The sequence below is a fragment of the Ambystoma mexicanum genome, chromosome 2p, assembly GCF_040938575.1.
Source record: "Ambystoma mexicanum isolate Mex_15411 chromosome 2p, UKY_AmexF1_1, whole genome shotgun sequence".
NCBI lineage: Eukaryota > Metazoa > Chordata > Amphibia > Caudata > Ambystomatidae > Ambystoma > Ambystoma mexicanum.
Window position 1 is genome coordinate 668,269 of NC_090923.1, and position 6,120 is coordinate 674,388.

Genomic DNA, 6,120 nt, shown 5'->3' on the forward strand with positions numbered 1-6,120 from the left:
TTCTGAGGAGGGGTACGAGGGCGTGGTGCACTGGTAGGATCTGGTCAATGAGAAGGAGGTTGGGTTGAGGGCCCTGACCCAAGATAGTGCCTGTGTGGTAGACATTAACGAAGCAACGTGTAGATGTGAAGCCAGCCAAGAGGACTTCCCACTTGGAGCCACCGTTAATGGTAGAGGTTGTGGAAGGAGAAAGAGCGGCGATGAGATGGGAGACAGAGAAGAGGATGTCAGCGAAAACCTCTCTGGAAGAAGCGCTGTCTTAGGTGTCCGGGATGGTAAGGCCAGGGTTTAACTCAAGATGTCCTTTTTGTGCTTTTGTCTTCCTGATTTTGAGAGTGGGGGGGAAAGGTGATAGTGTAGCAGGTAGAGAAGATGGGAGAGATGGTGAGATCCATAGGGGGCGAAAGAGGATAGTAGAGGAATGAGGAAGAGTGGCTGCACTGCACAGTTCTAGCTAAACCCACCATGTGGCCTAGTAGACACAAAAGGCAAAAAGTGAAAATCAAAAGGAAAGCGACTTTTCAAAAATAGGACTTAAATGCAAACCATAAAAGAGGTGCACATATGAAAGGGCACAGCTAAAATCGATTTTCAAACATAGGCCTTAAATGCAAATGCAGTGAGAGAAGTGGTAGGATTAGGTGTGGGCAGGGAGGCAGCAAGGCAGAGAACAAAGGCACATGACAAAGTTCAGTTTGTGGAGCAGGCAAAGAGATAGTTCAGCCATCACTCACTAGTAAGTGTGCATGGAGCGTGGTGATCCATAGGTCCGATGTCAATGGAGAAGCAGTCATGACGTCTGAAGGTAGAATCATACTTTGAGAGGGGGCAAAGTGCAGAGAAGGACCACCAGGCCCTCCTTGGCCCGGACAGGCACAGGCAGGGCCTTAGGTGAGGGCCATAGTTAGGGGCCGGCTTGCCGGCACCAATTGGGTTTATGAGGCCCCAGGGTTGCCAATCACAAAGACTGTAGGGTTTGCAGGAGAGCCACTGCTGGAAGACAGATGGCATCTCTGTTACGCTCATCTGGTATCCACGGGGACGCCACCCAGCCCTGGTTGGATGATTTGCACCCTCGAACCCTCTCCCGGTCCCTTGGTAAGGCCTCTGGTTAAAGATGGGTCTGCAATATAGGAGAGCTGGATTCAATACCAGATTGTCTTTATGTTTTCCCACCTCCCTTAACCTCAACTCCTTCCAGCCCCTTGGGCCTTCTCCTCACCTTAATATTGTAAAAGGTGGATTCCCCATCCTGCTCCTCATGGCAGGGGCGCGTAGATGTGGGGAGCGAGCATCGACCAAGTGACTTCACTGGTGCAAGCCCCCTGTGGGAATCCAGGCCTGCTGCGACTCCGTAGATTTGCTGTTTTACAGTCTTTATATGTAGTTTTTATGTTGCTCTTAGTTCGAATAATAATGTCTTGCTTCTTTCCTTTTAGGTATGGAAAGGCATTTTGGTGTTGTCATGCAGTTTGAAGATGAGCATGGGCCGGTAGACGAAAGCACAGTGTGCGCGATGCTGTCCGGTGAGTAATGCGCGATGCACGGCGCTGTTTCGCCTTTTATATTGCTAACCTGTGTCTTATCTCTCCTTGCAGGTTGCAATGTTCCTCGCTGAGCACCGTAACATTCCAGCAATGATACTGACCAGGAGATGAGTACCTAGGTAAGAATTGTGTGGCTTTCTTCATTCGGGAGGAAACATTAGTAAACGCTTACGAATGCTGTGTTTCTTTCTCCTCTTTCCAGGTTATGGTATTCCAGGATGCATGCAGTGCCGGATGATGGAGTTCGTACCTTCAGGTGAGTGGACCTGAAGTCAGCGATGGATTGAAGACCGGATCCTGTTGCAGGTACGTTTTGCAGTGTTCTTTCTCTCTCTGCAGGTCCTTGGTTTCACGCAAAGCATGTTCTGCTGTTTGGGTGTGGTTTAAATAGTCTCAGGTAAAGTAGTCCAGGTAAAATAGTCCCAGGCCTGCCACAACCAAAGTAGTCCAGGTAAAGTAGTCCCAGGCCTGCCACACCCAAAAGACTAGACCGCATAGCTCAGTTCCTTGTAACTGAGCTATGTTTGTGCCTCCATGTTGGCTGACTCACCCCCCCCCCAAAAGTTAAATAATCCCAAGTAAATAGTCCCATTCTAATGTTGGTCTTCATGATGGTTATGCGCCAGGACTGACTCCAAGAGAGTCTTGGATGAGGATTTAAGGCCTTTGACCTGGTCCTAACTGGAAGGCTGACTTGCCAGTAGGGGCCAGGGGCAAGGGTCATGACAGTCGGCCATTTTAAAATGGGAGCCCCTGGAAGCAAGGAGAAAGCCAGGGGGACTAGCAGCACCAATATGCACCCTTGCATCACAGATAAAAAGACAAAAATAATCACGCTGATCCCACAGTGAATATTAAATGCTAAATGTGTCTAGAGATGAAAAGCACATATTGCAGGCGCGCAAAGCCCAATGGGCCTTACCCGCAGAATTATGACATTTTCCGAGGTAAAGACTCCTTTGATGATGTCTCGTGTCGGGGAGCCTCTCCGGTGTTGCTGGGAATCCTCCCTCGATCAGGCTACAATACCTGTTAACACAAATACAAAAACAAGAAAACACAAGATGATACTCCATCTGTTCCTTCATACACCACCTAAAATATAGGACATCACTTCTCACAGCTGTCAGACGGTGGGACGATGAGGTTGTTGGTTGGAGCCCTACGGTAGACATGTTTCTTCTGATACACCGGGGAAGAGCAAGAGAACACACTGCCCTTCCCAGTGAAACAGAATCAGAATACCAGGCATTCACCGACAGTAGCCTCATGAGTGCGCTCCAGAATCCTGAGATGAATTGTGACCCTCCAGCTGAGATATAATAATAATAGAATTATAATAATAATGGCTGGTAGACCAAAAAAGACAGAACATGTGTTGAAAATAAATAAATTTTAAATCGTTCATGACCGGGGAGGAAGGCAGTCCCTTGCACGGTATGAACCGAGCCATCTTGATGAATACATCCACCACAACCCACGCAGGTTTTATTCCTCGCACATCCGGGAATTCGCAGATGAAGTCTGTGATGATCGTAACCCAAGTCTTTTGGGGTATGAGCATGTTCATTAAAACCCCATGGGTCTCCCCAGTTGTTTTTGTCCCTGAAAACAAACGTAGCAGGACGAGACATTTTCCTCAACAGAATTGAGGCACACCTAGCGACCAACACCATTGCTGTAACATTTCTCCTGTCTGCTTGGTTCCTGGGGGAGCACTGACCGAATCCTGACACCACTGTAATGCATTCAATCACACCTTATCAGTAGAAAGGAAAAGCCTGTTCTCTACATCCGGTAATCCCTCTAATGGTATCACAGGCAGCTTCTCCAGTACTTAGGGATGGGCTTGCACTCGGATCTCTTGCCACACGATGGAGTTTGGGAATTTGGACAGAGGAAACGCTGAGATGGCAGTTACTTCAGGAGAACGCGATAAGGCATCAGCTTTTCTGTTCCGTGAGGCCGGGCGGTATTTGATCACAAAGTCAAACGTAATGCAAAACAGGTGCCATCATGATCAGCAGGCCAGAACACACTGAAGCAGCACAGTTTCTTTTTACTTTGAATATTAGTGAAATTGGATCTGTACAAGGTTCCTGGTGCCCATTTACTGCTGCATAACCAGGCATGGTTGCATATTTATATATCCCATATAATTCTGGATTATGTACACTTTGAATTGGTTTTACAAACAGTTGACGCACACCAGGGCATTTATTTCTATATTCTTTTTTTCTGTTTACCAACATAGACCATGTCATATGACATGTATACAGGCATGTTGTTGAACAATTGTAGTATTATTTCTAAAAGATTATCTCCTGTGGAGGAGACACATCATACGTTCATTTGTTTGTATCATAATTGTTCACAGTGAGAGGCCCTGAAGATGGACTCCCCAGTCCTAATGCATTGGCCAACACAGGATGCCTTGCAAAAACATTGAAATAAACAAAAATCTATATTATTTTTAAAAAGGGAGAGTTGGATCTAATGAGTCTTGTATGAATGTTTCTCACCTGCAGTAGTTATACACTACAGGGGTGCAGCCAGAACTGCGAGTGCTTCCCACAGTAGTTTTTGATCATTTGATAGTGGTAAATCTGCCATAAGTAGCCGCTGAACCCTTCTCTGCGTGTTCCATCGTGTGCCATTTTCTCCTCTGCCTCACCTATCACACTTTCTGTCCTTCCTGGAAGTAGTGGTGTGCTTTTAGAGGTGTGCCAACACCTAGGAGTTGTAGTAAAAACAGAACTGAAGCCAACGGACGCTGTGCGCACTATGTGTGCCTTCAGTGACGTCGACATCGAGACAGAGGCCTCCGAGGGACATCAAGATCAGAGCCCTCTGCTGGAAAACTCTTCCGAAGCAGCTAAACTGGATATTGGAAATATCTTAAGATAAGGAATACGTGGGCAGAACATGCAGTCGTAAGAACGTTACCAGTGGCAAGTAACTTGTTCATCCAGTGAGTACACACAATGAGCAGATCAAGGTGACCTGCTTTGGGAAGCCTACTACAGCATGGGTTTAGCACACACAGACTCTGGGTTATTGGACTTCAAGATATAGCACCTCTGTGTGGGAAAAGGTTGGTAAACAACTATTCCAGGTAAGCCAGCAGCCTTTGCTGTGGCACACCTACAACGCCACTCATCAGAACCTTCCACAAGAGAGACCACGAACAATGAGATAAATAGCCCATGGCAGCCCATACCCATCACTAAGACACAGCGCAATAGACCCACCCATGCCCGGCGCATCCTAGGACACTTTTCACCGAGAGACCATGAATGACAAGACCCTGCCGTCCGCTCTGAACGGGGATCACACCAGCCATACAACTCCGAAGGCCACAGTATGTATAATCCCTGAAGCCCTTCGGTATGTAGACCTACACATATGTGGACACAGGCCGCAGGCACGACCAAGCACCCATGCACCATAGAATGCAGCTACAGCTATGCTTTCCGGTCTAGCAGCACATAAAACTGTCCACATTGAAACACCAGACGTACCTCAACACCTCTGCCACTAGCATACAGCGACTACAAACGAAAAGAAATTCAGTATAGCCAGCCACACACCGAATCTCTCAACAATAGCTCTCCATTACAACCTCCAACAGCGCCCTCCCACATGCCTAGACCATTCAGGCTGCTTAGTCGAGCCAGGCCAGCCACCCAAGTCCAACAAAAAATATATATAACACACACACACCTCCTAACCTAAACCTCTATAACTTTCCTTGACATATGGACTACGGTCACGGAGGGCGTTCCATTCTGGTAAAAGCACATTGAGGTCATACAAATGGGGAAGAGCGCTATAAAAATAACCAAATACAATATAATACATCATCATCATCTTCCCCTGTATTTTCAGAGCACCCAATGTCCAATCAGCACAAATCACACTGTGTACATGTTTACACAAGACTTTCTGGGGCCTGGGGCCAAAATACCTTCAGCTATCCCTCCGCAAATACCTCCCCTCTCGAGCTCTTCGCTCCTCTACCTCCCACTCCCTGCGGGTCAATTGTTTTTCAAAGAAACGAGCTGGGGGTAGATCTCTTTCTTCGGCTGGGGCCTCCCTCTGGAACAGCCTCTCTGCCACTCTAAAACATGAGGAGAACCATCTCCGGTTTCGGGAGAACCTCAAGACCTTCCTCTTTGCTTCCGACTTTGCTTCCCCTCTCCCTTGCTGCTCTCTCTTGGCACTGTGCACCTGGCCGCCCTCTGTCCCCTGGGCTCAGGTACCTGTTCACCCTGCTAACATCCTGCACTGCCTCCTGGCCACTCCTTGCACTGGGGACTGTATATGTACCCATACAGCCCCGCCCCCCACTTTTCTTATATTTCTGCACTTATCAGACTTACCCAGTCTGCTGCCTTAAACACAGCACTTGCCGGCGGCACTACCACTGTTTATTGCCTCCATGTTCTATTTATTATTTTTTATCTACTCCGCACTTCCAATCTCCCCCTTCCATGCAGTTTTTTCCTGTTCCCTTTCCCATGCACTTGCGTGTACTCGATGACACTGGGCCTAGTAAGATCGTCGTTATGTG